At 37.1% G+C, this 23319-nt stretch overlaps 1 pseudogene; it reads right to left on the bottom strand.

The window, feature by feature from the left end:
- Nucleotides 1–15020: 15020 nt before the first annotated feature.
- Nucleotides 15021–18756, bottom strand: LOC110213675 (putative E3 ubiquitin-protein ligase TRIML1; annotated as a pseudogene).
- Between the last annotated feature and the right edge of the window lie 4563 nt (nt 18757–23319).

The following is a 23319-nucleotide window of genomic DNA, read 5'->3' as shown; positions in this document are numbered from 1 at the left end:
AGGAAGGTTAGGGAATGGTATGTCAAATGCAGGGCTGTAGCTAGTTAGGTTTGGGTTTAGCAAATATATGAGACAAGGAATCGAAGCAGATTGGGTTGTGAATGACTAGAGGGAAGGGCTTCCTTAAATGTCTTTGCTTTGCCAACAGCCCTCCTTCGGTTTGCTCTAGAGCATGGGGTTAGGGATTGTGATGCCCTTTGACTGCCTATGATCTACACCAATTCCAGACCTCCTTTTTAAGCTAGGTCTCCCTCATCCAGTTTCTTTTGGTTACTTTGCAACATGGGGTGTGAATGGGAATAAAGGATGTTGAGTGGAAATTAACCTGATAGAAGCCAAATGCCCAAATTAGGGGGCCAAAAGAACCCAAAATGTCTTCAGCCACTGAAGGCTAGATCTCCTTGACATGAATAGGTATAGCAGCCAAGAGCAATATTATCTTAGTGTCCCAAAATGCAGCATTTCTTTTTTTGTGTTTTTTTTCCCAATTTACATGTAAAGACAATTTTTAACATTCACTTCTTAATAAGATTTTGAGTTCCAATTTTTTTCTTCCACCTTCCTTCCCCTCCCTCCTCCCTAAGACAGTAAGGAATTTGATATAGGTTATATTATGTGCAATCATGTAAAACATATTTCTATATTGATCATGTTGTGAAAGAAGAAACAGAAAAAGGAAAAAAAAACTACAAAAAAATTTTAAAAGCAAAAATAGTATGCTTTGATTTGCATTCAGACTCCATCAGTTCTTTCTCTAGATGTGGGTAGCATTTTCCATTGTGAGTCTTGGATCACTGAATTGCTGAGAAGAGCTAAGTCAATCATAGTCGATTATTGCATAATGTTGCTGTTATTGTGTACAATTGTATTTCTTACAATAAGAAGCACAATTGTATTTCTTAAGAAAACAGAAAAATGTAGTGATGGAGAGAAAAGAAATCTTGAGATAGTTTGGTATTAGATCCAAAGAAGACAACTGAACTCAAAACCATTTATGGATGAAGAGTGGAACAAATTTATGCAGTGACCTCTTCTTATAGCTAATCACAGTGAAACACCCATATTTATACCCAGTGCTTTAGAATATTATGTGCTATATGAGGACATGAATATAGCATTTAAGAAAATGAGGTTAAAAAAAGAATGAGGTTGAGAAAGGTAATCAGATCTAAGTACCCACAGACAAAATACATGATGGAGGCAGAAAATTTTTTAAAGTAGGCATGGATCAGTTTTCAAAATATTTCAAAGAGAAGAAGGCACTCAAAAATTTGGGCAAAATTATTAGCCCATAAGTCAGTATTGAGAATCAGTATAACATATCATAGTAAATAGAGCCCTCACTTCAAAGTGAAGAAGAGATGGATTTGAGTCTTGAATCTGTGATTATTGGACAAATCATTTCATCCTATGCTTTAGGCAACTCATTCAAACTATGAGTTGCAGAGTAGGTGTGATACTGCATTGGGAACCAGATTGTCCATTCTGGACATCCTCTATGTAAACGAAACAAGTTATTCTCAAGTCTAGTTTGGACTCAAAAATGCCACAAGTCTGGAGCATATATGGTTTTTGATATCTTGCCTCTACACACTCCTACTCCTACTCTCTCTTCATTGGATTTCCATGAGACAACCATCTCATGCTTTCCAGGCTCTCTCTCTCTCTCTCTCTCTCTCTCTCTCTCTCTCTCTCTCTCTCTGACTTTTCTTCTTCTTCCTCTTACTCATTCCTTATATTTCCCTATATAATGAAAGGTATAGGTTCAAATTCAATTAAAACATTACTTTTAGTAACCAGTGAGATGAAAACATTAATTTGCCTTGCATTTCTCAATGCTAGCAATTCAACTTTATTAATCCAATGCATTTAATGTTTATTAGTTCACATATCTTATTAGACAATACAAACATTTGTTTCATTAGGAACAAATTCCCAACCACATTTGCTAGGGCTGTCCAGTAAATATATCTCATACTGGTTTGCAAGAAGGAAGTTTCCTTTTTTGCCCAGCCAGAGCCTGTGTGTCTCCCTCCAAGGTAGTTGCCTGGTAAGTTGTCGAATCTCTGTCAATCAGTACTTCCTATATGCAAACATGGTGGATACTTAAGTCTCATTTGTGGGGAAATGAAGGAGCCACCACTCCATCACTCTATCACCACCTAGAGATTTGGGATTTCTAGTAGGTTTCTTTTGGTTCTTTCTAGTTTGGTTACTACACCCAAATTCTCATTGGTGATTGATTACCTAAGCTTACCATGAAAGAATACTATCAGCCCAAGCTAACATCACCAGCAAGTGTTTTTCAGTGATTTACTAAATTTGGAGGACATAAAAATCATCAGTAGTCTTTAAAATCACAACTGAGGGCAAGGTATTCTCCTCATCTGTAGCTGTTTATCGAATTTTGAGATACTTATATATATCATTAGTAGTTTATTACCAAATTTGAGGAACACTTACATCATTGACAATTGTTTACTAAATTTGGGAGACATGCATATGTCATCAGTAGTTGTTTACCAAATCTAGAATACAGACACAGATATCATTTCCAAACTATAGCACTCAAGTCCTTATTACAGAAAAAAAAACAGTTTACATAAAAGCTACTCAGTCACTAAATGGAGTCAGTTATATCAAGTCAATAAACTTTTTTTCATTGTGCCCTGGCACCGTAAATGTAGATGTTCACCAACATTAGAACTCTGTTTCCTTTTATTCTTAAAAGAGTCTATCTCTGATTGCCATGGCTTCAGTTAACATTTTTAGGAAGTTATTCTGAAATCAGTACCTCCTGACCCAATCTCTCCCCTGATCACTTGTGTTACATCTATATTTGCATCTTAAATATCCCCATCATGGCATCCCCTTGACTTTTCAAAGGTTATGTCTTTGCCCCTTGACTTTTCAAAGGTTATGTCTTTGCCCCTTAACTTTTCTAATATCAAGTCTCCCTCATTTGATTCATTTTTTAAATAAAGGGTTTGCTGGAAAGACTTGGTCTGATGCTGAATTAAGTGAGCAGAACCAGGAGAACGTTGTACACAATAACAGCCACGTTGTGCAATGACTAATATTGATAGACTTAACCCTTCTCAGCAATACAAGGATCCAAGACATCCATCTCCAAAGACCTCATGCTATCCACATCCAGAGAAAGAACTATGGAGTTTGAATGCTATTTTTTTCTTCTGTTTTGTTTTGTTTCCTCTTTCTGGTGTTTCCTCCTATCGGTTCTAATTCTTACTCACAACATCACTAATGTGAAAATATGTTTAATAGGAATGTATATGTATAACCTACATGGGAAGGGAGGTGGGGAGGGAAGGGGAGAAAAATTTAAAACTCAAAAGCTTATGGAAGTGATTGTTGATAATTCAAAATAAATTAATAGAATGAGCTCAGTGATAATAAACAAACAAAAATAAATAAATAAATGTAGTGAATGAATAAGTTAATTAATTAATTAATGGATGAATAAATGAATAAATAAAAAAGGGTTTGGTGGCTCCCTCACTTTGCTTACTAAATATATATATATATATATATATATATATATATATATATATATATATGTATATATGTATATGTGTATATATATATGTATATGTATATACACATATACATATATATATGTATATGTGTATATACATATATATATATGTATATGTGTATATACATATATATATATATATATGTATATGTGTATATACATATATATATATATATATGAAATCAAATTTCATCCATGCTTCCCTTTACTTCCTATTCTCACCACACCTCTCCAATGCTGGAATCAAGGTCAAATCAACTCTGTCATTGTTCGTGGAAGGGGGTTGCCAATGTACTTCTCAATGGCCCAACTCCCCATAGAACTTTATTGCTCATGGCAGCTAGGTGGCATAGTGGATAGAGCACTGACCCTGAAATCAGGAGGAACTGAGTTCAAATTCAGCCTCAGACACTTACTACCTCTGTGACCCTGGGCAAGTCACTTAACCCTGATTGCCTTAAAAAAAAAAGCTTATAGATCAAGTCCTCTTTCTTGACAACCACTTCTGTATCTCTATTGTCTCCCCTAATAGAATGTAAGCTTGAGAGGAGAGATTGTCTTTCATTATGTATTTTTAGGGAATCAAGATAGCAGAGTGAAGGGTCACAATTGCCAAACTTTCCACAAAATGTCTCCTATTGAATGACCACAGAAAGGAGGCGGAGCCAAGATAGTGGAGTAAAGACAGGGACTCACCTGAGCTCTCCTCCAAACCCCTCCAAATCCCTTTTAAAATGACTCTAAACAAATTCTAGAGCAGCAGAACCCACAAAAAGACTGAGTGAAACAAATTTCCAGCCCAAGACAACTTGCAAGTTTGGCGGGAAAGGTCTGTTACACCAAGGAGAGATAGGAGCACAGTCCAGTGCAGCCCCAGACCCAGCAAACCAGGAGCAGGCCTTAGGAGGGACTGAATCAGCAGCAGTAGCAGTGGCAGCAGCAGTTTCTGCTTCTAGAGCTCTTAGCCCACAGGTGGTAGGTGGGTTAAACAACTAGTCACAAGGAGATTACAGGAGCCTCTTTGCTAGCACTGAAGCAGGACTCTGTTGCTTTGCCCATTCTTGGATCTGGGTCATAGTCCTGGGCGACAGTCCCAAGGTGAGGAGGAGCAGTAGCATAGCAGAACTCACAGCCACAGCAGAGGAGGGACCCTCCTCATAGTTCTAAAAAAGCACAGAAAAGAGTGCTTGTGATCTCTTACAAACCAAATCATAGTCCAGGAGAGTAGTAAACATCTGTCCTTAGATCATACCACCTTGGAACTACTGAAAACTTGCAGGTCCCTTGAGGTATCTCTGAAAACAGCTACACAAACCCCCTGAAACTTGGGACAATGTACCCTCCACCCTGGAAACACAGACCTACTTTAACAAAGACTTAAAAACCTGGAGAAATGAGCAAGCAAGGGAAACAACAACAACAAAAAACCTCTGACTATTGAAAGTTACCAAGGTGACAAGGAAAATCAAAACATACTCAGAAGAAGACAGCAAAATCAAAGCTTCTACATCCAAAGCCTCCAAGAAAAATATTAATTGGTCTTAGGACATGGAAGAACTCAAAAAGGATTTTGAAACTCAAGTAAGAGAGGTAGAGGAAAAATTGGGAAAAGAAATGCAAGAAAATCATGAAAAATGAGTTAACAACTTGGTAAAGGAGACACAAAAGAATACTGAGGAAAACACCTTAAAAAAAAACAGACTAGGCCAAATGGTAAAAGAGATCCAAAAAGCCAATGAAGAGAAGAATGCCTTAAAAATCAAAATTGGCCAAATGGAAAAGGAAGTCCAAAAGCACACTGAAAAAAATAATTCCTCAAAAATTAGAATGGAGCAAATGGAAGCTAATGACTTTATGAGAAATCAATAAATGATAAAACAAAAGCAAAAAAATGAAAAAAAAAAGATGATGTGAAATATCTCATTGGAAAAAGAACTGACCCAGAAAATAGATCCAGGAGAGATAATCTAAAAATTATTGGACTACTTGAAAGCCATGATCAAAAAAAAAACCTAGACATCATCTTTCAAGGAATTATCAAGAAAAATTGCCCTGGTATTCTAGAACCTAAAGGTAAAATAGAAATTGAAAATATCTACCAATCACTTTTTGAAAGAGATCCCAAAATAAAAACTGCCAGGAATATTATAGCCAAATTCCGGAGTCCCCAGGTCAATGAGAAAATATTGCAAGCAGCCAGAAAGAAACAAAGTATCATGGACCTACAGTCAGGATAACACAAGATTTAGCAGCTTCTTAATCAAAGGATCAGAGGTCTTGGAACATGGTATTCCAGAGGGCAAAGCAGCTAGAATTACAACCAAGAATCACCTACTCAGCAAAACTGAGTATAGTCCTTAAGGGGAAAAATGGACATCCAGTGAGACAGAAGACTCTGAAGCATTCTTGATGACAAGATCAGAGTTGAATAGAAAATTTGACTTTCAAATACAAGAGTCAAGAGAATCATAAAAAGGTAAACAGAGGGAAATCATAAGGGACATAATAAGTTTAAACTGTTTATGTCCTACATGGGAAGATGATATTTGTAACTCATAATACCTTTCTCATTATTAGGGTAGTTAGAAGGAACATATATAGACAGAGGGCACAGGTGTGAATTGAATATGAAGGGATGATTAGGTTAGCATGAAGATTGGAGTTAGGGAGATTTCTATATGGGATTCTAGGTTCACAAACTTCTTAAATTACTTTCTTCACCCAACTTTCCTTTTCCTGCAAAGGAAGGATATGTTCACATATTTCACTGAAAAACAGAGATTATTCTTCCTGAAATCCTTCTCCTCCCCAACTCTATTTTTCAAATCACCTCAGCAGAAAACCCCATTCTCTCTTTCTTTGCTCCAGTTAAAAAAGCATAAGTGCTGTTCCTGTCTGCTATGTCCACTTCTCTATTTGAGACCTTGATTCCATTCTCTGGCTACAACAAAGTATGAGTCCCTCTCTTATAGAGGAAGCATCAAATTTGCTGACAAAATGAAAGATCACGTGTGCCAAGGGATCATGGACACCCATGTAACCACCTGATTAATGAGGCATATGAGGTCTCTGCTAAAATCTCTGCTAAGAGGCTCATGAGCCCTGGCCTCAGACACAATGTTGGCTTTCTATCTGCTCTTGGTTTGGCCCAAGGGACTATCACATGTATGCTTGGATTGAGGGCAAAGGGGAAATAGGGACAAAGCGTGTGTGGGGGAAGAGATTCCAACTGGGATGAACGTGGGATGATAAGCTCTTTTTGCTTTTTCCCCAAACTAATGCCCTATTATATTGGAATCACAGGGATGAAATCTGTCACTGGTGGTACTGCTTGGTTCTAAAAGCAGCTGTGGAAACTTGGAAGCTTGACAATGTTTTGTAAACGAGCATGAGGATTAGTCCAAGACTGTTTGCAATTAGCCTGAAAAGGAAGGAGTATAGCATGAGGAAATAATGGTCCTGGACTGAAGACTTAGTTCCAGCTAGGCAACGTGATTGCTAAAAAGCTGCTTTCCCTCATCTGGGCCTCAATTATTTGTCCTTCCTTCTCAAAGAGAACCCATGATGTCAGGAAGGTGATGTCCTGACTTACAAGTGAATTGGATTTAAGTGAGGCAGGGCAGTGCAAAATCACCAGCCTCACTCCCTCCTCTGGAGCCATCTAGGTCCAGTTATAGATCAGGACGACTGGAGCTGGCCCCGATCTATGAAAAATAAGGAGGTTGGCAAAGGCCCTTCTGGCTCTGATATTCTATGTTCTATTGGAAACAAAGTCAAAGCCCACCGACTGAGGAATGTCTACATGACTTGTGGTCCATGCACTGGAATATTACCATGCTGTAAGAAAGGCTAATATGATAAATCAGAGAATTGAGGAAATCCTTCCATGAATTGATACAAGGTGAAGTGAGCAGAGCTACAAAAATGAACAACATACTCAATGGCTAGAACAATGTAAGTAGAAAGAACAGCCACAAAATTATTGAAAATAAATGTTACAAAGTTACAAATAACCAGCACGGCCCCAAAAGAGAGATAGGAGAAAACCCCTCCCCTACCTTTGCAGAAATGGGGGGACATGGGTGTGTGACATTGCTTATATTTTCAAATTTTTCCACATGTATTAGTAAGTTTTATTGATTTTTTTCCTCTTTTTTTAAGAAAAAATTCTTCATCTGGGATGCCTGTCTGGGACAGAGAAGAAAAAAGGATATAGGGAAATTTAGTTAAAACTACATTAAAACAAAGTTTTATGTTAAACGTTAAAACCAAATGTTACTGTTAAAGCAAAAGATATCAGTAAAAATGTGTTTTAAAAATAAAAAAACAAACACAAAGCCCTATTTACATGATCCTCATATTTCCATTCCTTTTCTCAGTCAGATTTCTAAGTGGAGAAAAAAAAGTGAAGTTTCTATACCTGTTACTTCTACATTCTCACCTCCAACTTATTTCTAAACCCTTTGTATTACTACCTTCCATTCCTATCAAAAAAACTACTTACTCTCTTCAAAGTTACCTATTATTTCTCTGCATTATTGATTACCTTCTCCATCTGAATACTCTCTCTTTCCTAAGTTTTGTTGACATCACTTTGTTCTGTCCCTTACTGTCAGACCAATCCTTCACAATTTTCTTTGTGGGTTTATCATCATATACTGACCCCTGGGTGGAGGGATTGTCTGAGTCCTCTCTCTTGGTCCCTTTATACTGGTTTCTCTAAACTCTTTTTCTTGGTGATCTTATGAACTTTCATCAATTCAATTATAAAGCAGAAAGAAAAAAACCCAAAAAACAAAAACATGATGCAAAAGGCCTACAACAATGCAAATGGAAGGAAGAATAAAATGAAACTTATTGTTGTTAAATTAAACAAATGAGGCTTGGAAACTGAGAAGAAATGAGAACATACAATTCCCTCCCTTCATTACAGGAATGAGGTACTATGAGTATGCAATACTATATACAGAATTAGGCACAGTTCATATGTTGGCTGGATTTACCAAAGTGTTTATTACTATTATTTTTTTTTCTTTTTAATACTTTGCTATCATAAAAGGCTCACTGAGGAGAGGCATAAAAGAGCAAAGTGAATAAAATGGAAAAATAATAAGCATCAATAAACACAAGTTTTTAAACAGATAGTCAAGTAGACTTTTTTACACAATATGGAGTTTGCTTTCTAACCATAGATAAAGGACTACCCAATCTATAGAACTATACACCAACTTCTTCTTACTTTAATTCTTTAGTATATGTCTTTAATGAGGCCCTCCATTCAGGAAAACTTTTCAACAAAAGGCTGGTTTGGTAGGGATAGAGGTTACAAAAGTTCATTATGCACAAACAGTGAATACTAAGGTTGAAATCAGAGAAAACAGAAGGATATAATTTGGGAAGGAGGTGGAGAAGAGGAAGTTGAGGATATTTGAAGAAAGACAAGACTGAATGATGAAGATATGAAAATGAAGTTAACAGAGAACTAAAAGGGAAAAAAGGATGAGGTACATAGGGACATAGCCCAACTCTTAGGATAGGTCCTAATGAACACGACTGCTTTTTTTTAGGTATAGGGAACTCTATGGGCCTGAAAATGTGGCTAAGAGGCTCCACTGATGGAGTTACCTTTGTTAGTGAGTGAAGGGCTACAACTAGATCAAAATAAACACGTTTACAGAAATTGCATGATAAGAGAAGTAGTGCCAAAACATCTCCCCATTAAGCCGGGGCATCTTAATCTTAGGGTCTATCCTACATAGCATCATCTCCAAAACTGCTGTTTAGTGACACATTAACTGAGTAGTAAAACTTTGTAAACTGAACCTTGTCCTTTTATTTAAAACTAAAATAGAAAGGTTGACTTTATATAACATAATGTTCTCCTACTAACCATTAAAGTATCAGGTCATTCCAGTCTCAAGAAGAAAGAGGTGCATTTTATTGTTTCCAATTACATGAAAAGACAATTTTTAATTGTCTTTTTAATTCATAATGCTTTAATTCATGTTTTAAAAGATTTTGAGTTCTAAATTTTTCTCCCTCCCTCCTCTCCCCTGTCTCCAAGATAGCAAGTAATCTGATATAGTTTATATGTGTACAATCATGTTAAATATATTTCTACATTAGTCATGTTGTGAAAGAAGAAACAGAACAAAAGGAGAAAAAACACCAAAAAAAAGTGAAAATGGTATGCTTTGATCTGCATTCAGATTCCATCAGTTCTTTCTCTGGATGTTGATGGCATTTTTTTGAAATTGTCTTGGATGTGTATTGTATTGATGTGTACTTTTCTTGTACATGATTCATAATTGACCACTATTGTGCAGAAGATAGGAAATAATTGCTGTATTCAGTGAAATGGGGCAAATTTGCTTAGACTCTGGTTTCCTTTTTTTTTTTCAAACTGGAACTTGAACTTTTACTTTGAAGTAGGGTTCTAGGATCAACTACTCTTTTAAGTTGCCCACAAGTGGTGATTATCTCTTAGCCTACATTTTGACTACTTACTATATTCATGCTTACCAACCCCCTATCTAAGGTAATATATGTGTTTATATATGTGAATACACACATACACATATATACTATGCACACACAAGCAAAACAGCTTCTTGGAAAACAAATTTCTCTAGTTTCTAAAACAATCACATTTAATTTTGAGAGCTAACACATTAATGAGAAAGAGATCATAATTTTGGTAATGGATTGGGCTACTATACAGTTAATGATTTTTAAATGTAATCTTATGACTAATATGGAAATACATTTTTACATGTAATTAGGAGGAAAATAAAGAGAAATTTCCTGTTGAGAAAGGAAATAGCACAATGGGGAAACTGAGTCAAGAGGCTATTACCTTAGGCCATGCAACTTCCTCCCAACTTTTCCTGGGGGGATAGATATCACCTGTCACAGTTCTTAGCCTGTAGCACATGCCATTTTCTACTGTTGGTTTCATTACAATTCAGACAATCACAGTCTAAATTCAAAACCATGACAAATTATAGTTTCAAGAGTTTTTACCTCAAATAGCAAAATTTCACTAGTCACAGCTTAGGATTCCAATAGTGTTAACTTCTTCATATTTCCCTAATAGTTACATTTCATTTATCCTTTACTGACAAATTAAAACTAACCATAATCCAGGGTTTCAGAAATATAGGAAATAACTGATAGGTGACACATATTGATATGTTGGAGTTATATCTTTAAACCATCCTATACATTTACATAATTTTTATAAGTTGTTAACAGGATTTTTACTGAGCCAGTCTCTAACCTGAGAATGATCAGAGCCACACAAAGCAGGCCTAGAGATGGGAGTACCAGTAATCAAGTAGTTTAATTAATCAGTTTCAGAATGAGGAATGTTCTCTTAGCTGAAATAAAAACACAGGTTACATACTTAAATCACAACTGGGGAAGGAGGGGGGAAGGTGGATAGCAAACAATCATTTAGTGGTTTCCCACGAGAAATCCGTAAGTCCCACAATGCAACAATTCTGGAGTCAAGCCTTTGGGGTTGTGACCACCTCCCCTAAAGTACAGAACCAGAGTTCTGTGATGGGAGCAGGTTCTACAATCTTTGATTCAAATTCATTTAAGGTCCAATGACTGTGAGCATTGTCAGAATTTTGATTAATCAGTTTAAGCTTCATTGTGAACTCTGACTCCAAGCCAAATAAGCAGCTCTTGAGAAAACTAAATTATTGGTATATTCATTACACATGTCATATTGATTAATAGGAAAAATATATCTCAAAGTGATAGCAAAAAATTTTCAAATGAAAATGCATTCTTTATCATAATAAGCTTATTATCTGTTTTAAAATAAAATCATCTGCTTTAAAATAAAATAAAATAAAATAATTATTTTCAAATATCTATTTTTGTCACATTCTTTTTGTTTTTTTAAATTTTATTGTTTTTAGGCAATTGGGGTTAAGTGACTTGCTCAGGGTCACACAGCTAGTAAGTGTCAAGTGTTTGGTCTGAGGTCAGATTTGAACTCAGGTCCTCCTGACTTCAGGGCTGGTGCTCTATCCATTGTACCACCTACCTACCTCTGTCACATTCTTTTTAAAAGCTTAATTCATAATCTAACAGTATCCAGATAAAAATGGAAGTAATGTTTCTAACAGCATTTCTGATGTAATGGTTTCTCAAATTTTACAATATGAGACAATTTAGAAATATAGTAATAACATACACAACATCATGTATTTAAAACATAAATCAAAACTTTTTACCAGTCAGATAACATCAATTTAGCCAAATGCATTTCCAAAGTATCCCATTATAAAAATCATTAACCTTATTACCTTTGGTATTTTATACTAATCACATCTGAAACACAGCATATAATTACATTCAATTTAATAATAATAATAGCCAACATTTATATAGTGCTTACTATATACCAGTCTTAATCCCTTACCTAATTGTAAAATCTTTAAGGGTATTGAGATCATAACAAATATCCATCACACAGACAGAATAGAATAATTACAAAAAGAAAGGTTCCAAGAGCTATGTATGTTCAGAGAGGGAGAGATCGAATCCACTGAGGGGCATCAGAGATGAATTAAGGAAGCAGAATGCATTGGAGATAAGCCAAAAATGATAGGGAGAATTTAGTCATTGGAAGACAACATTGAAATGCCATGTTCTTGGGGGAGATCCTAACTATTAATAAATAAAGGATAAAGAAAGAATGTTTGGGGGCAGCTAGGTGGTGCAGTGGATAGAGCACCAGCCCAAAGTCAGGAGGAGCTGAGTTTATATCTGGCCTTAGACCAAACAGTTGACACTTAACTAGCTGTGTGACCCTGGGCAAGTCACTTAACCCCAACTGCCTAAAAAAAAAAAGAATATTTGGTAGAGGTCAATAGACTGACATGTGTTATTCAAGATGACCTACATGGAATGATATCAATGGTGTCAGTGAGCAAATGAATGACAAGAAACTAATAATTCTGTCACGGAGTGAGATTGATAGAAAATATATGTACAGCCCCAGGGTTGTCTAGGTACCTTCAACTATTTAAATGGACCAGATGATTCTCTTTATTGAATTATATAACTTCTCCATGGAGGATTTATGAAAACAGATAAACAAGATTCTCTTAAGATTTACATAGTATCTGATGCTATTTTCTATATGGAAATGGTGAATCATCTCCTAGCATTAGGATAATGGAAAACAGTGTCATCCTGGCAGCCACAGCAGCACTGAAGCAGTGACCCCACCTGCCAGACACTATCATCTCAAAGTTCTCATAAACTTTAAAGTTAACACATCCATGTCATCTCAAATTTATCAACAACATTTGGCATTCTGCTCTCTTGCCTCAGATGTCCAGAAAAGTTTTTGTTACTTTTTCTCACTTTCAGAATCTATCTGTCCTCATTTTGCATATTAGTCTAAATTGATTATTACAAAACCAATAAGGTTCAATAAGAACTGAAATTTGGTGCTTCTTAGTTATTTTAGAGACTGAAGAAAAAGAAGTTCAATGTTTGGTTTGTACAGTTTGGGGAGTTTGTGAAGACTTCCCCTGGCAAAAGGGTAAATGAGAACAGTATGTTCCAGTGGCTCTGAAGGCAGCCCAAGCAAGCACTGTGGAGCACCGAGAACGTGGTCAGACATGAAAGATGCCCAGATCTTCCACTGCATCCCAGGCCATCCCAAGTCTTCACTTTGGTCTTTCCACTGGATTTTGATGACTGGAAGAGAGAGTGAGGCTGATAACTTTATTCAACTCTGCCTCACTTAAATCCAATTCAGTAACAAGTCAAGACATGATGTCATTGGTCCTCTTTGAAAATGGAGGCTGAACATCACCAACAGCAAAGATGCCTGGACCAAAAGGTCCGACAGAAAAGCCCACGTGAATGACTTCCTCTGATTTAGCACATATTCTTAAGATGTGAATTTTGGTTAATAGGTGAGACAGTCTGCCAATTATGTTCCTTTGATCTTTGACAAGGCCTGTATGTGACTTACAGGTTTCCCTTTGCAATCTTACTTCCTGCTATTGTTACTTTATACTGTCTCCTTACAAACTTACTCTACTGATTGGGAGGTGGGAGTGGTTCAGAAGGACCAAGACACCGTTTAACACAGCATAATCTGATAGACGGTGGTCTGTTGTGTTAGTAAGCTGATGTTTGTTGTTTTCTCTTGTGGTATTGTATTCCAGGAGTCAGTGGAACCAGTGTATGGATCACACCACCAGCCTTGAGTGTCCAAAACCAGCAAGTTATAGAGCAGACACAGGGCTATTTGTGTAACTCTGCTCATATGGATTGATGTGAGACCCAGATGTGGACCCTTTGGGCAAGAGTAATATAAAACAATATTTAGGACTTTGACAAGGAACTCCTGAGACACCAGGTAATCTTTAGCAAGTTGCTTTTTTGCCCTTTTTTTAAAGAGGTTTTTATTTTATTTTATCCTCTGGACTGCTTTTAAACTGCCGAATGGAATAACTTCTACTGGAGGTATCAGAATGTTTGTAGTAAAAAATTGCTTGCTTGAACCTGTAACTTTAAGTGATCCATTGCACCAGATGAGCAATAGTTACCCAGATAGAGTCCAAATAATACTGACCCCAGAGGATGGTCTCATCTTCATCAATAAATAACCAAGGTATTCTCATAATGACCTTGCAACTTTTGACTCCATAGACAAATAACAGGAACAATATTCATCTCAAAATTTAATATAAAGTTATGAACATACATCTTTGTCAAAAAATCCTCAACAAATTTTTGTAGAACAGCTGACCAAGTAACCATTTATTCTAATATTTACATAAGAGTAATGGTAGGACACATTAGAAACTTGACCAGGAAAGGAAGTAGATGATACAACTTGATTTAGTCTCAAAGAGTTTAAGAACTTTACCTATACACTTGCTAGCTGTGTGACTCTGGGCAAGTCACTTAACCCCAATTGCCTAAAAACAAAAAGCAAAAAACAAACAACAAAAAAAGAACTTTACCTATAGTAATGACATTACTAATAGGCAGACCCAAGACTTGAATCCACAATGACACCAAATTCATTTAAAACAACAGCAACCACCTATTGAGAGCTCCCTGAGTGTTTATTTAGTAGAATGGCAGTTTTATGAAAAGACTCATCTATATGTTAATTTGGGGTCCAAATAATAAACGCCTGATGACTTCTTCACAATCACCCAGTAGAAATGTTTTCATGAGCAGTACCCAGAGCTGGTCTGGACTCTATTAGACTTGGAGCTGTGTCCTTCTGGAAGGGTCTAGCACAGAAGCTTCTTCAGAAATGAACATTCGGTATAGGTATAGCCTATATCAGATTGCATGCCATCTTGGGGAGAGAGATGGGGAAGGAGGGGGAGAAAAATTCAAAACTCAAAAGCTTATGGAAGTGATTGTTGATAAATTGAAATAAATTAATTTAAAGGAAAGAAATGAATATTCATAGATTAATGGTCATTGGAATCCCATTCTCTCTCCCATGGGGGGACATGGACAAAACATAGGTTTCAGGGCTTGGAGAAGTGGAAGAGAGGGAAATGAAATATTAAACTAGTTTTCAAGACATCATAAAATGAAATGTGCCCTTGATCATAGTCTAGAAATATCCCTACCTTTCGTATATGGGAATTTGATTGGTGTTCTATGTGCAAAGGTGTGGTCATCACAGAGTAAATATTTCCCTTCAGAAAACATGTAAGGAGAAATACATCCCCAGGACTGAGTGGAACATTTGCATTCCTACTCAATGATGCCTTACATACACCAAGTGACCATTCCCTACTGTCTCCCACATCTACTTCCCAGTAGTATATTCCAAAGGTAAAGACCTGAGCCCCCAATATAATACTGTCTTCAAATTGGTGGAGAGCAATTGGTATATTCTGCTGACATCCTCCATGAGTAACAGTCTTCATATCTTCAGACACAATAAGATAGGGACAGGCACTTTCAGGATCCACTGTCACATTCACTACAAAGAAAGGCCAAGAGGTTACATGACTTTATGTCCTCAAATCTTGAATGAACAAGTCAGAACAGCAAACAATTTCCCCATTGATCAATTCAATGTCCATGAGGTTAAGAAGAAAAAGAATTACTTAGTACTAATTGTGCAGAGGGCTAGGATTTTTAATGTCCCCCACCATCATCACCAATGACAACTACAGACTGTATTATTACTATGTGAGAGGAGAACCTTTAATGTTACACCTACAATCTGAACAAACTTCACATGACCATTTGCAGGTCAGAGTAAGCACATGTACTTGCAAGGAAAATCATTTATGGGATGGCTAGATGGCGCGGTGGATAGAGAACCGGCCCTGGAGTCAGGAGGACCTACGTTCAAATCCAATCTCAGACACATAACACTAGCTGTGTGACTCTGGGCAAGTCACTTAACCCCATTGCCTCGCCAAAAAAAAAAAAAAAAGAAAAGAAAGAAAATTATAGTTCTTACTAAGTACTCATTAAGTGATTTTCCCTGTTCCATCCCATTGTTATCCCTGGTATGAGAATATCTCCTCATCTACTGTATTGATCCAAACATTAGGGAAGCTTCTCTGTACTTTGAAATTCCAGTACAGTACTAATGCTCACCTCTGAAGTGTTTCATCATTTCCCATATGCCAGTGATTTGAGACATGGACACGAGTACTGGCAGCTTCTGGACGATAATTCAGAAGGGACTCACTACTGCAGAGAGGACAGTTTTATTTACCCTCAATGATCAGTACAGACTCAACATGGATATAGTACTGCTGTCCCTCCTCTAAAACAGACCCTTCTCTTAAACTCTTAGCTGACCCCAAAAGGGAATCTTACCTGTTTAATGCATCTCCTACCACCTGGGGAGAAAAAAAAGAGAGGGAAAAAAGTTTATCTTGGTCCTCTGCTATGTCCTGGGCCAAGGCCTTACTGTGACATGGTCCCCATAAGCTCATGAAGTCAAATTAGCTGAGAGTTAATCAAGGAAACAAGAGTTTTGGGAAAGTGGAACCAAGGAGGGGCAGCTAGGTAGTGCAATGGATAGAGCACCAGTCCTGAAGTTGGGAGGACCTGAGTTCAAATCCGACCTCAGACACATAACACTTACTAGCTATGTGACCCTGGGCAACTCACTTAACCCCATTGCCTAACAAACAAGCAAAAAACTTAACACTTACTAGCTGTGTGACCCCAGGCACTAAAAAAAAAAAAAACCATGGAACCAAGGGACTAAAGGGAAAACTTCTTTTGGCAATTTTCCTGGAGAAAATGAAAAAGATCTGTGTTGTCATGCATTACCATGCATACACACATGCATTTCATAAATCAGAAAAGGACCACTATGCTGAACAAATCACCAGGTGTCCCCTCATTTCCCACACACTTCATGGACCTGAGTTCGTGATCAAGATATCAACCAAGAAAATTTCTCAGATTATAAAACATTGTGCTGAAGTTATTCACACCTGAGTTTGGTTTCTAATACTTTCTTCACACTAGTTGTTCAAATCACAGCCCAGTTCCCTACCTTGACAAACAGAGCACACGCAACATAATAATACTTTTCCTTGGTAACATCCTTACCCCATCATTAGAAATAACTATTAGGGCTGGACTGTGCACTAAATACTTTGCTCAGAGCTGGGAAGTCTGAACCAGATTTTCTGCCCTGACATTAAATGCCAGTGGGCTGCTATGCTAGGCTTTTTGAATTAGGAAACTGTTTCAGGATGATTACCTATCTTCCCGAGTCTCACCTGAAGAAGCTGGAGATCTGCTTTCTGGTTATTTTGCTCAAGATCTGTGATGACTTTCCTTAAGTTCTGAAGGTGTTGAAAGAGTTTGGCCTCATTTTTTCTTAGACTCTTCATATTCTCACTTTCCTCTCTGCCCATACTATAAAGGTGCCACTTTTCCTCATTCTTCAGAAATTCATATGCTTGAAAAGATTGGAGAATTCTTATCAGCACAATGACAAACCACAAAATCCCAGGCCTGAAGATTAAGCATGTTGTGACAGACATTGTGATAGACAGTGGATGGACTACGATGCAAAGTGATAGACATTTTTGGAAGTGGATAATGTGGGTATTTGTTTTGCTTGATTATGCATATTTGTTAAAAATCCAGGGAGAGGTAGGAGAAAGAATACATGTTTTTAAATTAAGCTAGCATTAAAAATTTAAAGACACTTCGTATATCAACAAATGCTTAGCATTCTGGAGGAACTATTCTTTTTTTATTCTCTCTTTTATTCTCTTTTGAAATCTTTGACTTTTAAAGTTTGGCAGAGTCTCTTTCCTGGGAGTGCCCTGATTATTTCTTCTTTAGACTGCTCTAAGTTCCCTTGAATTCTAGAATGCTCTGTTGACTTCCCACCCACCCCCACCCTAAAATACTCACATTCCAAATATTAATTTTCTCTCTCTCTTCAGCCAAAATGGCCTGAGTTATCTCTGCTTCTTTCCAAAGAAGATCCAAAGTTTTCTGGAGCTTGTCTTGGAAAAACATAACAACTAATTGACCCATGATGCTCTTCCCTATACTGTGAAGCTCCTGGGTCAGATAAACAAAGTCCTACCATCTCAGAGCTAGGAAACCAGTCATAATGAGTATCATTTAATATCTTTGCCATGAGTATCAAAAGGTATGGCTGACATAGGGACCCCAGGTGTCCCATGGATTCCAGTTCCACAAGTGATTGTCTTGAAGAACCACTAATAGGATTGTGGGAATCTTAGATGGATTCCTGCTAATTAAAAACACTTACCCTAGAATCATCTGCAGCCTTTTCTATAGGGAGCACTGTATGACTGCTATGATCCTGGGTTTGGAAACAAGATACACAGAGCAGGGTTTGGTCCTCCTCATAGAACAGTTTTTGCTCCTTCAGATATGTCTCTCACAAGTGACACTTTCCTTCCTCAGCTTCAATAAGTAGGGTCTGATGTTCTTGGCTATGCTGACCAGTTTCTCTAGGCAATAGTTGGGCTCCAAGTCTCTTATCTGGAAGGCTCTTGTGCACAGAGGACAGGAGCAGGATTGGTCAATTCCTCCCTGGCTCCTGAAGAGGCCTGATAGCAAAAGCTGTGGCCACAGCTTAAGGTAACTGGGTAGCTGAAGTAGTTCATGCACACAAGGCAGGTCAGCTCTTCCTTGAGGTTTTCAGCAAATTCTGCCATTGCCATTTTTCTGAAAAGTAAGATCAAGGACAGATGAATCTCCTGAAGTAATGGAGAAAATATTCTCAGAACTCTTTTGCTTCAACTTAGATTCCTCCCAGGGTACTCGAACTGATTTCTATTTCATACTTTCTCTGAAAAAAACGTAATTTTCCCCAAGATAAAAAAAAAAGAAAAAGACAGTGGAAAATTCTTGAATAGATTAGACCAAAGTGGGAAAAAGTGCCTGCCATTGTCTCTTTGCTAGAAATTTAGAATGTGAAATGTAATTATCCCAAGTGAAACCAAACCACCAATCTGTGATTGAAAGACAAGCTCTTCATTAGGTCCATGCATAACCAATTTCAGCCATTATATGGAACTTAAGCAGCAAAAAAACCTGTCCATCATTTCGATTAGGCTGCCCTTTATACTTAGAACTCACCAATCTACTCCCCCAACACAAATATATGTACAACTTGATCCCTGACTAGTCTTCCACTTAGAATATGTTGGAAGACATTAATCAGAAATAAAAAGTAGTAGTTTACCTGTCAGATTTATGGAGAACAGAGGAATTTATGACAAAACAGGAGATAGAGAACATTATGAAATACAAAATGGATAATTTTGACTCCATTAAATTCAAATTGCACAAACAAAGTCAATGCAACCAAGATTAGGAGGGAAGCAAAAAACTGGGAAAGATTTTTTGCAACCAGGGCCCCTGATAAAGGCCTAATTTCTAAACTATATAGAGAACTAAGTCAAATTTATAAAAATACAAGTAATCCCCCAATTGATGTATGGTCAAAGGATATGAACAGGCAGTTTTCAGATGAAGAAATTAAAGCTATCCATAGTCATATGATAAAATGCTCTAAAACACTGTTGATCAGAGAAATGCAAATCAAAACAACTTTGAAGTACCACACTACACTTATCAGGTTGCCCAACATCACAAAGGAGGAAAATGATAAATGTTGGAGAAGATGTGGGAAAATTGGAACACTAATGCATTGTTGGTGGACTTGTGAACTGACCCAACCATTTTGGTTTTTTCCAGAATCTTATTTATTTATTTATTTGTTTGTTTGTTTGTTTTTATTAATTTATTTTGATTTATCAACAATCACTTCCACATGCTTTTGAGCTGATAATTTTTCTCCCCCTTCCTCCCCCCCACTCTCTCCAAGATGGCACATAATCTGATATAGGCTTTACATTTACATACCCATTAATCATATTTTCACATTAGTGAAGTTGTAAGTAAAAATTAAAACCAATAGGAGGAACCATCAGAAAGGTGAAACAAAACTCAACAGAAGGTAAAAATAAGTGATAGTGATTAGACTTCCATAGTTCTTTCTTTGGATGTGGACAGTATTTTCCATCCCAAGGCCTCTGGAGATGTCTTAGATTCTCGTAATGCTGAGAAGGGTTCAGTAACCCAACCATTTTGCAGAGCAATTTGAACTATGCCCAAAGGGCTATAAAAATGTTCATACCCTTTGACCCAACAATAGCACTTCTAGGGCTGTACCCTAAAGAGATCATCCAAATGGGACCCACATGTACAAAAATATTTATAGCAGCTCTTTCTGTGGTGGCAAAGAATTGGGAATTGAGGGGGTGCTCATCAATTGAGGAATGGCTAAACGAGTTGTGGTATATGAATGTAGTGGAATACTATGGTGCTATAAGAAATGATGAAGCAAGTGGACTTCAGAAAAACCTGGAAAAACTTGTATGGACTGATGCTGAGTGAAGTGAGCAGAACCAGTAGAACACTGTATACAGTAAAGCCACATTGTGCAATGACTAACTTTGATAGACTTAGTCCTTCTTAACAATGCAAGGATCTAAGACATCTCCAAAGGTCTCTTGATGGAAAATGCTATCCATATCCAAAGAAAGAATTGTGGAGTTTGAATGCAGATTGAAGCATATTTGCTGTTTTTCCCCCCCTGTTTCATTTGTTTCTTCTTTCTTGTGTTTCTTCCTATTGGTTCGAATTCTTCTTTACAACATGACTAATGTGAAAATATGTTTAATAGGAATGTATATGTAGAGCCTATATCAGATTGTATGCTGTCCTGGGGAGGGAGGAAGGGGGAGATAATTTAAAACTCAAAAGCTTGTAGAAGCTATTGTTGAAAACTAAACATAAGTTAATTAATTTTAAAAAAGGAGAAAAAAAGTAGGCATCTCTCCAGACATCCTTGAGCCTTTCAAGAAATTCAAACTTTAGCACTTCAAATTTTAGCAAAATTTTCTTCTTAATGTTAAAAGGAAAAGCCTGCAGTGAATGTAACAAAGATTTAATGACCTTTTAGTATTAGTGGTACTTTAGGATTAGAGCAAATTTATAATATAAAGTATAAACTTAATTTCTCTGAATATCATAATATATACTTGTTCTTCATGTACAAAGATTCTCTAATCACAGACTCTCAAATGTCGGAGGCCTGAAAGGGCATCTGTCCAAACCCCTTCCTTTTATATTTAGGTCTTAGAGATTCTGATTAGCAGATTAAAAAAAAAAAAAGATTTGTCAAGTCCAGCTTCAAGAAAAATGGTGGGCTATTCAGTTCTTATATTCATCTATATATGTACGCATATAATACGTACGCATATGTGTGTTTGTGTGTATCCTCCAATGACTCTCTACTTTATAACTTCTTTTCTTATTGATCTGGTTCTCTTATCCCACTTCACCTTGCAACTAGGTACTTTCATTGTCTTCCTTGCCTAGGAGCCATTATCCCTTGTTAGTTCCTTATGTTCAATAAATAAAATGAGAAAAGTGATATTGTCAAGTGGACAACATACCTTTACTTCTACTTACCTAGCAGGTTTCCTTCAGGGTCTGCAGCTCCAGTCCTATCTTCCACGATTCATTCTCTGACCCTGAATTTCCCTGGTTGGTTCCTTTTGTAGCCTTCTGGACCTCTAGGATCCTCCTCTTTGGATTCACACTTACTAGGTGCTCACTTGCCTGGTTCAAACCTTGAGAAACTGGGGTCTACTTTGGAATTGCTCCCAGAGCTGAATTCACACCCAGGCAAGAACTTCACATTTCATTGAGCTCATACCATAGCTGAAATGCCTGTTACATGTAAGGCAAAGTGCTAGGCAATGAGGCAACGAGCTGCTCTCAAGGGGCATAACAATAAAAGTGAGACTTATACATAAATCAGTGTAATATTAGTTAGTATGGGAAATCTCAAGCGCTGATCCTTTTTAAAACTGTCTGCTTGGATGTACAAAATGAATGGGTCCAATATTCAGCTCCATGTGCGTGAAAAGATGTTTATGAAATTTTCTGTTTCCACGGAAGTTAAGGACTAAAGACGTCTGTGGATTTGTATATCCTGATTAGCAGGTACTCTTTAACTACAGGTACTGACAAATAACTAATAGCTATTCTTTAGCTACAAGTATTGACAAACAACAGCTGGTCTTGCATCTGTGCATGCTTAATTAGTTTCCTTGGGGTACAAGAGCTTGCTCTTGCTTCTGTATCAGTGTGTATATGCTCTTTGGGAGCAGGCACACACCTGCTTCTTGCAAGAAACTAAATAAATGCCTTCCTCCGTTCATTCTGTCTTTGAGTCAAGTTCTTTGCTGTTTCTATTATATGGGACCAGTAATGATTTCTTATGGAAAAACAGAGAATACGTATAACCTTTGCATGTAGGCCTTCCCATTGTGTATGGCTCTCTCCTGTCGATAACTGCTAGGGTTCCAAAGGTGTATTGAAGAAAGTTGAAATCAGTTGGAACTGGCTCTCTCGAGAGCTCATTGCTTAATGTTTATTGTGACCACTTAAACCTTGGAAATGAAAAATAGGCAAATCAAGGTTTGATTTACTGTTTTGTTGATTGTTTAGGCTTAAGAATGTGAAGAAAATGTTAACAGAGATTCATCTTAAAAGTGCATACTTGTCCATTTTTTCTCCTGGAGAGTCTGTTCTTAAATATTTATCAGCATGCAGATGACTGACTCCCTGTTACCACGAGGATCAAATACAACATTTTCTGTTCGGCATTCAAACCCCTCCATAATCTGGTCACCTCTTACTTTCCCAGTCTTCTTATGCCCCTCTCCCATATACTCTGTGATCCAGTGACACTGGTTTCCTTTCTCTTCCCATCTCTTGACGCTGAACATTTTCCCTAGATGTCCCCTATGCTTGGAGTTTTCTCTCTCCTCCTCTTTGTCATCCTTCTTCTACCCTTTCTTCAAGTCCCAGCTATAATCACAAGTTATACAAGACTTTCCTAATCCCCCTTCATGCCAGTGCCATCCCTTCATTGAATTGTCTTAATTTATCCTGCATGAAATTTGTATGCACATAGTTCTTTGTATATTGTCCCTTCAGAACTGGAACTAATTTTTAAAGCCTTTTTTTTTTGTATCCTCAGCTTTTAGCACAATATTGAGCACAAAATATGTGTTTAATAAATGTTTGTTAGCTAACTGTATATGAGTATTAACTTCTATATATACTCTTTTTAAATGGAAATTAAGTTTAACCAGTTAGTAATAAAACTACCCTGATTTTCTGTGACTTCTTTTGAACATCTT

Source organism: Phascolarctos cinereus, unplaced genomic scaffold (genome assembly GCF_003287225.1).
Source record: "Phascolarctos cinereus isolate Bilbo 61053 unplaced genomic scaffold, phaCin_HiC Scaffold_9;HRSCAF=440, whole genome shotgun sequence".
Classification (NCBI taxonomy): Eukaryota; Metazoa; Chordata; class Mammalia; order Diprotodontia; family Phascolarctidae; genus Phascolarctos; species Phascolarctos cinereus.
The sequence above is the reverse complement of the archived record's forward strand: the minus strand, read 5'-3'. Positions and strand labels throughout refer to the sequence as shown.